Source organism: Nicotiana tabacum, chromosome 15 (genome assembly GCF_000715075.1).
Source record: "Nicotiana tabacum cultivar K326 chromosome 15, ASM71507v2, whole genome shotgun sequence".
Taxonomy (NCBI): domain Eukaryota; kingdom Viridiplantae; phylum Streptophyta; class Magnoliopsida; order Solanales; family Solanaceae; genus Nicotiana; species Nicotiana tabacum.
The window spans coordinates 92,388,175-92,397,650 of NC_134094.1; positions in this window are offsets into that span (position 1 = coordinate 92,388,175).

The window sequence follows — 9,476 nt, forward strand, 5'->3', positions numbered from 1 at the left end:
CTCTATAATAGTAGACTCCCCAAGGCATGGTGAAAGTTGTCTTCTCTGCGTCTTCCTAGTGCATTAAGATGTGATGGTATCCAGCGAAACAATACACAAATGACTACAGTTCATGATTCGCTCAATTGTCGATGAGGATATGGATATTTGGTAGTCGAAATCGTCCTTTGGACTAGCTTTGTTGAGATCTTGGTAGTCCACACATTTTCTGATCTTTTCGTCCTTCTTGGGCACTAGACGATGTTTGCCAACCAGCTTGGATAGTTGGTGACCCTTACTACATTTGCTTCAATCTGTTTGGTCACTTCTTCCTTTATCCTTAGACTTAAATCAGGTTTGAACTTTCTGGGCTTCTGCTTGGCCGGCAGTCTGGTAGGGTCAATGGGCAATCGATACGATACAATGTTGGTTCTTAATCCTGGCATGTCATAATAGGACCATGCGAAAACTTCTACGTACTGTCGGAGGAGCTCAATCATTTTTTCCTCTTGCTCGACTTCTAGGTGAATGTTGATTTTGGTTTCCTTTACATCTTCTTTGCTTCTAAGATTGACCACTTCCGTTTCTTTGAGGTTGGGATTGTTTTGACTCTCCAGCTATTCGATCTCCTGCGGGAGATTTTCTTGCATCATACTCTCATCATATTCCTCGTAGTCCGGGTCATTGTGCTCAACGGTTTCGTTACATGTCATAATTGTTGAACGCGATTTTTTATTGGTTTGATTACTGAACAGAAAATCTAAGTATAAATAAAGCAGTAAAACAAAGTTGCAATATTTAGGAAAATGATTCTTTTTATTTAATCAAAAGGGGAATGTCTTAAGCCTTCACAAGAGGCAAATGACAAAAGGTACAAACATGGTACATGCCTCAATTGACCGTGCTCTTTTCAAAAGAATTTTTTTTATAGTTCTATACTACCAAGACTTCTGGCGAACCAAACATGGACTGGAGGTCCAATTCTGTAGATTTTGCCCTGGTTCGGTATCCCTAATAGTCAGTGTCTTGATGTCAGTTTCTTCGCAGCATTCTTCAATCATATTCACAAACAGCTTTCCCACCCCGTCGATGATATCATCTTCGGGTACTGAACTCTATCCCGGACTTGCAACTTGCTCTGGCACAAAGACCTTTTTCCCGGAGCTAATGGTGCGAGCTTTCCTTTTCGGGGGCTGATATCCTATGCCAGACCTTCCTTTCTGTCCATTATGATTAATTGGCCCTATGATTCCATCTGACTTGGCTCCCAACCCTGTTCCTGGCCTGTATCCATATTTCATCATCTTCCTCATAGCCATCTTGGATCTATACGGTGACTGCATTCTCAAATTTTGTTCAGTCTTCTCCATCTCAGTAGTCTGCATGATTTCCACAGTGTGGAAGGCAACTCCGCCCAGCCCTTCAATGAATGGGACAACAAACTCCAAAAAAGCGGAGTGACCCCACTCGCCATGAATCATGATCTCTTGGCATCCCCACTCAAATTTTATGCATTGGTGAAAAGTAGACAGTACAACCCCTACCATATGTATCCAGGGCCTACCCAGCATCAAGTTGTATGAAGAGGTGATTTCCATCACTTGGAACAACACTGGAAAATTGAACGGTCCGATTTGCAAAGCTATATAAACTTCCCCAATAACATCCTTTTGTGAACCATCAAAAGCTCTCACCCTTACGTGGATTTCCTTGACTTCCCTCAAATGAATTCCTAACTCCTATAGGGTGGAGAGCGGACAAATATTGACTCCTGACTCTCCATCGACCAGCAACCAGGATACCACTTTGTCCCCGCATTTGACAATGATGTGAAGAGCCTTGTTGTGACTTGCGCCTTCGACAGGAAGTTCGTCTCTTCTGAAAGTGATCATGTTTGCTTTGACTATTTTCCCAATTGTTGAGGCCAACACCTCACTAGTGGTGTGACTTGGTAAACTTACCCTACTTAGTACTTTCAACAGGGCATCCTTATGACTATTGGAGCTCATTAATAGATCCATGATAGATATTTTTGCTGGAGTTTTCTTGAGTTGCTCTTCCAATGAATACTCTTTGCTTGACATTCTTTTCCAAAACTCAGCGGCTTCTGGGTTGGTTATGTTCCTCCTTGGAATTTTTTCTCTCCCTGGATTTTCTCAATTTACATCTTCAGGGGTCTAATATCTCCCAGACCTATTCATATCATGGGCTGCGACAGAGTTAATCATTTTGGCCTTTCCCTTTTGCTGGTATGTCCATAGGATGGTTTTGCACTCCCGATCTTCTTCGTCTCGAGTAGCATCGGCAGGTTGCTACAGATAAGTCTGAACCATCACTGTAAGCCTTAGTTGTACCGTAATTATTGGAGCCTTTTGAGGAGGGATACTTGCGGCTTCTGCATTTCCTATAGTGACAATTGTTCCCTTCAAGTCATATTCTTCATCTAATGTGATCATCTTAGCTCCCTAGTTTCGATTATTTGGCAGTGGGCTGCGATTCACATTAGGTGGTGACGGAGTGCACTGTATGTCTTCGCACTTGATCAGGGTTTCAATTTTATTTTTCAACTTGAAACAATCTTCAGTATCGTGCCCAGGTACATTGGAATAGTACACGCATCACTTAGTAGCTTCAAAATATTTGGAGGGATGTTCAGGAATCCTTCCCTAGATTGGGTGTATCAATATTGTTCTTCTTAAACTTTCGAACAATTGGGCCCGAGGCTCAGTAATCGGGGTATAAATTCTAGGACCCCTCTTTTCAAAGTTGGAATGAGGGTGTGGTGCATAACTAGGTCGGTTTTGATGAGTAGTGGTTTAGACAGGAGCATGTGGTCGTTGTGGGTTTTGGTTGCTGTTGGCTCGAGGAGGGTTGTATTGTGGTTGAGGGTGGTAATATGGCTAGGTATTATAGACTGGAGCATAAGAGGGTGGTGGTGAGTGGTTTTTTGGGAAAAAAAGAGGTGTTTCCATAAGGTGGGTTGGGTTGGTAGTAAGAGACGACTGCTACGACCTCATCTTTCTTTGCCTTCTCAACATTTGCAACTGCTCAGATACTGACACTTCTTCCTTACGCCTAACTTCTCTCTCCAACTCTGTGTATTGGTCAATTTCATAAGGCACCCTGACCGTGACAGGTGCTGTAAAGGTAGGTTCAGAAATGGCATATACAGGGGGAACGTACCACTCATGGGTGGCAGCATGTACCACAAGTATGTGTTGGTTAGTGGTGAAAGTGACTCCGTCACGATGAGGTGTAGTTACATTAGTGGTAATATGAGGGTTCTGTGATGGTTGAGTGTATTGTGGTACGTAAGGAGTGTGAATAGGGGGGATTTGGTGGGTTAGTGGGGTTTACTGGAGGTATGACTTGAGTGGTGGGAGTTGAAGTTAGGGTTTTATTGTTTTGGCATTATGTGGAAGGAAAGTGATGTGGAAGTGAATCCAAAGAAAGGAATCTAGGTGGCTGGGGAAGTGTTGTCACGACCAGTGATGGTAGGCACCCAATAGCAGACTCTTGAGTCATAAGTAAACTTTATTCGTCTCCTTCAACCCACCTGAACACATCCCGAGTTCACATCATACTCATCATATAGTCATTCAACCGCCCATCGAGCAACAAATTCCACTCATAGGGATATTAGCAACGCATAAGTCAAAACGCACAAGTTCTCACATCCGAAACTACCGAGCTTAAGCTGCAGTCTAACTCCGGCCTAGAATCATAAGCCAACGATACACAGCCGATACTGAGCGCTCACATGCGCACACGAATACGTGGAAGGAATTCAAAGAATTATGTTTTAAGTTGAATCAATTTCGCACGATAGAATATAAGAAAGTGTAATTTTCCTAAGGCTTTGGCAACGTCTCAAAGATAAGTACAGACGTCTCTGTACTGATCTGCAAGTCTCTACTAAACATACTCATGACTCGTGAGACCAATGTAACCTAGAGCTCTGATACAAACTTGTCACGACCAAAAATCTCACATGTCGTGATGGCGCCTATCTCAATACTAGGTAGGCCAAAAATCTCAATAAACCACCATATCTTTAAAATTTAAAAACATAAATTTTAAATTCAGTGGAAGAAAACCTCACAAACACAAATATAAACACTCCCAAAATCATGTGTCACTGAGTACATGAGCATCTAAATGAATACAAAGTCTGACTGATAAAAATCGCCGTCTGAAATATAGAACAGTACAATAACTAAACAGAAAGGGAATCAAGTATACGGACATCAAGCAACTACCTTGATAGTCTCCCATAGAAATAACTCTGAAATCTAGCAGTCGTCGTGTCCGAAAGCACTAGGACCTGCACACGAGGTGCAGAGTGTAGTATGAGAACAACCAACTCAATAAGTAACAAGACTAACCTCTAGGCTGAAAGTAGTGACGAGCTCTGCAGGTATAGTCCAGTATAAATAATGGTACAACAATGTAGACATGCTTTCAAGTTCAGCAGTTAAACTCAGTACAAGTGAAATATATCAATACTGCATGATATAAGGAATATGAAATCTCAGTAGAAAGACCTCAAGTAAATAATGTTTACCAATTATTCGGTCACTCAGTACTGTTTATGGCCAATCCAGCCCAGGGGTGTTCCAACCCGTATATAAATACACATCGACTAAGAGTCAGTCACTCAGTACCGTATAAGGCCAATCCAGCCCTGGGAAATGTATCCCCAAATGAAAATGATACGGACAAGATCCATGTCCAGGTAAGTTTCATTACAATATAAATAAGTAAGCCAAGTCCATGCCCTGGGAAATCCATCCCGAATATATATAATCATCTACGCTCACTAGGGGTGTGTACAGACTCCGAAAGGGCTCCTTCAGCCCAAGCATGATATAAGGCCTATATGGCCTACTGAAGGTGGGCAGTCCCGATCTTTCCATAAAATAGTAAAGCCTATAAGGCCTGCTGCAGGCGGGCAGCCCCAATCCATATCATAGAAATGTATAAAGCCATTCTGGCATGAAGAAGGCGGCGGCTCCGATCCCATAAATATCCTCACAATGGACGAATATGACTGAGTGTAAAATGTATATTTTTGAAATAATTAATTCAACAGCAACACGAACCCATGGGTCCCGAAATATTGGCACATAGCCTAAACACAATATCTAATAAGAACCTCAGCTCAATTTATCTAACACGTAGAGAATGTTCAGATAATAACATGATTCATTAATCTTACAAATGCACAGGATTTATTCAAGACACAATTTATATGGTGCACGTCCACATGCTCGCCACCTATCGTGTGTGTCACCTCCAAACAATTTATATCATACCAAATTCAGGGATTCATACCCTCAGAACCAAGTTTAGAAATATTACTTACCTCAAACCGTGTAATTCTTTACTCCGCTAGGCCCTTGCCTCGTGAATTGGTTTTCAAATGCCCCGAATCTAGCCACAAATTATTCGATTCAGTCAATAAAATTTATTGGAATTAATTCCATAAGAAAATACTAATTTTCCAACAAAATCTAAAATTTAGCTTAAAAATCGCCTGTGGGGCCCATGTCTCGAAACCCGACAAAATTTAGAAAAATCCGAAAGCTCATTCAACCACGAGTCTAACCATACTAATTTTACCAAAACCCGACCTCAACTCGACCTCCAAATCATCAAATCTTATTTCCAAATTCCTAAGTTCAACCGATTTACACCTCAAAAACATGTAATCTAGTCGAATTATTCAATGATAATTCAATATTATGGAGTAGAAATGATCACAAGTGACTTACCTCTAGTTTCCCTTGAATTCTCTCTGAAAATCGCCCCAAAAATCGTGCTTGAAGGTCCAACAATGGCAAAACTCGGAACCCCTTCGAAATGTATACTGTCCAGGAGTTTCGCACCTGCGACTCACTTAGCCGCTTCTGCGGTCTCGCAGGTGCGATAATTCATCCGCTTTTGTGGTTTTGCCAGGCCTCCACTGGAGCCGCTTCTGCGAGCTATGAGCTGCTTCTGCGGGCTCGCATTTGCAAGGCTCGCTCCGCTTCTGTGGAAAGATCACTTCTGCGATGGCTGGTGCGCACATGTGGCTTCGCACCTGCGATTAAACCTCCGCACGTGCGAAAATACCAGAAGTAAAAATTCCAGCAGTGGTTTTATGTCCGAATTTGAGCCGTTAACCATCCACAACTCACCCGAGACCTCAACCAAATACACCAACAAGTCCTAAAATATCATACGAACTTAGGCGAACACTCAAATCACCTCAAACAACGCTTAAACCACAAATCATACCCCACCTATTACAATTTTCAGAATCGGATTTCGACCCCGATATCAAAAAGTCAACCCCCGATCAAACTTTTCAAAAATTCAACTTTCACCATTTCAAGCCTAATTCCACTATGGACCTCCAAATAATTTTTTGGACACGCTCCTATGTTCAAAATCACCATACGGAGCTATTGGAATCATCAAAACTTCATTCTGGGGTGGTTTACACATAAATCGACACCCGGTCACTATTTTAACTTAAACTTTAAACCTTGAAACTAAGTGTTCTAATTCATTCCAAAACCTCACCAGACCCAAACCAATTAACCCGGTAAGTCATAAAATAACTGTAAAGAATAAATAGAGCAGTAAATGGAGAAATGGGGTTGTAATACTCAAAACGACCGGCTGGGTCATTACACCTAGAGCCTTAAATGGCACTATAAATAGGGCTTTAATGTTCTCACCTAACATCTTGAATCAACCACCTAACACCGTAGAGAAACACACACACAATCACTAAGAAGTTTAGGATTCCAACCCTTAGGTTTTCTTACTGTTTTCTCTTCTTTTGCAGAGTATTATCGCTGGTCTAAACTTGAGGTTTCTGGGGTCTTAAGCAACTAAAAAGAGCTCTCGTTTGGTCTGCTGCTCTAGAAATGTTCTGCACATCTCTCATTCTTCTCTTTTGTTTATCTCTTTTGAATGCTGCAAATATATTAGATATATTCTGAGTATTACCTTGGTTTATGGTGTTTAATATGTTAATGCTTATGTTCTGTCAGCTTAATATATGTTTGATTAGTTGTATTGCTTTGAGTCTTTAATCAATGACTGATTAAATCATTAATTGATTCCTACTGATCTTTGTTCTTGAGTTTCCAACAGTCCACGTGTTTAAGTTATTAAATGTTCATGTTCACATGAACCTTATAGCTTTTTTTGGCATATTGTAATCTTTATCCTTATCTTTTGCATCTCTATAGTTTTTTGTGAGTTTTTGAAGTTGAACTTATTATCTAATAACCATGACTAGGATGAATCTGAAGGTGTTAAGTTTATATCCTCTATCCTTTAACCTTAAGCAAGAACTCAAAGTGTTTATATGCTTTCTTTTCTACTTATGTCAGTTAGACTATTTCTGAGTTGCAACTATAGTCTTTCATTTTGTTTAGTTGCTTATTGTTTCTGTTGACCTAATCTTATTTGAACTAAACCTCTCCTCTCTTCTTCCAGCAACCCTATTGTACACATCTGTTAAGGCTAAGTTATCATTCCTCATAATATGATCATGATCCTGTTTCTTCTCTTTATAATAAAGACTGATAATTAGTTAGACTGATGCAATGTATTTCCCTTATTTGTAACTTTTGCTTAATCTAATCCTATAAAATGTGTAAAGTTTCCTCTGTCAACATAGGACCATTACTGATCTAAAATGTTTAAGTAGATAACTGAGTACTGCATGCTCTTGCTTAGCTCCTGATTTTATATCTTGTGCAGAACTCCCCTAGTTCTTGCTCTCCTGATAACTTTAAAACCAAATCCAATCTCCAAGTCTCATAAAAACCCTTGCTGATACTATCTGAACTAGATGATTTGTTTGAAGCTAATACTATTAGGATTATGATTCTTTAGAAATCCTTAGGGATTCCATGTTGTAATCTGTAAATTTGTGGACCTATTGAGAAAGTTGATCATGTCCTAGATATCTTTGAAACCTCTGTATATGTTGAGTTATTGCTGCATAACTTTATTTTTCCTTAAAATATTAATCTGCTCCAAATTTAGACTTTTGAAATATGATTATGATGCTTCTATCCCCCCACATGTATGTGTTTAAAGTCAGATCTTTAGATTCATCTAATATATGTTTGTTTGGTATCCAATGTAAACTATATGTTCTTATGTTAGGAGGGAAAGTATATATTTTGTGGTAGGTAATTCTAAAGCATTTAATTTACATTGAAAGGGCCTCATTGGCATTTAAACCCGTAAGGAAAACATGTTGTTAGTGTTTAAGGGTATTTGGGAGTAGAGTTCGACTCTACGTTGGGCTGCTCTCCCTGGCACAAGCATTACCCTGGGCCTTGAGTCCCTTGGGAACTTTGAAGTGTCGGGGGATCTAAAGGGAGTGGAGTTTCCTCCTTAACCCTTAATGCATTGACATATTTTGTTCTTTGGGGAGGTTAATATTTAATGACAACGAAAAATTTTCAATGTGAATTATTTAATAAGTAGAACCACCACATTAATATAATTTTCCACAGTATTGATTAGTTTCATGTTCCAATTGTTAGTTTAATGTACATGCCATTAATGTTAAGCATATGTTGAGAATGTGAAATATACTTTTAATGACCTTTTTTATTCTTTTGGGCATGTTGAGTTCCTAAGGAACTCAGGCCCAAACCAGCCTCACTGCATTTCCCGAAGAGTCTAGTCAGCTCTAGCCACGCTCCTCAATTGTTGGGCCTATCTTATTGAGGCCCAATCATCAGAGTCCAGTCCTCTCTCCCTAGCTTCTTTCATTACTGCTCATTATTTCCATAGCTTAGCTTACTGCTTTCATTATACTCTGCTTACTGCCTTTGTTGCCTTATCGTATTTCATTCTCATATATTTAACACTCATATATTAAATTATGTGCTTTATCTTCATACACTATCATATGAAATATAGGCAAACTCTAACTAATATAGGACTTAAGAGGAATTAATTGGTAATTAATCTTTGCCCTTGTCAATTATAATTTGCTCATCTTGTATACTCACCTTTCTTAAAGATGTTTTGAAGCTCATGCCCATAATCAAACAGCAGCCCATTTCAAAGAGAAATTATAAAAGAATCACTATTTTTTTCTAACAAGGAATGAAACTAGAGTTTTCTTGAAAAGAAGTAACGAAACGATCACCCAAATGAATTTTCAAAGACTAGGCTTCTTCAAATTTTTTTGAAAAACCGAGGTCAATTTAGAATCGCTTTTTCTTGTGTCCATCTTCTAAAATTGTACAAGCATTTGTTCTTCAAAGGTAATCACTTTCTTAACTTAATAATTAGAATCTTTAAAATATAGACCACTTTCAAAACCCTCTTAACCTTCAATAAACCTTTTATAATCCTACATCCATTCTAAGTCTCACATATACTCCCTTTAATATTTAGTAAGCCATGCCTTAGTTGTAATTAAGCATAATATAAATAACTGATTCCTTAAAATTAGTCTAAGTCCTATTGAG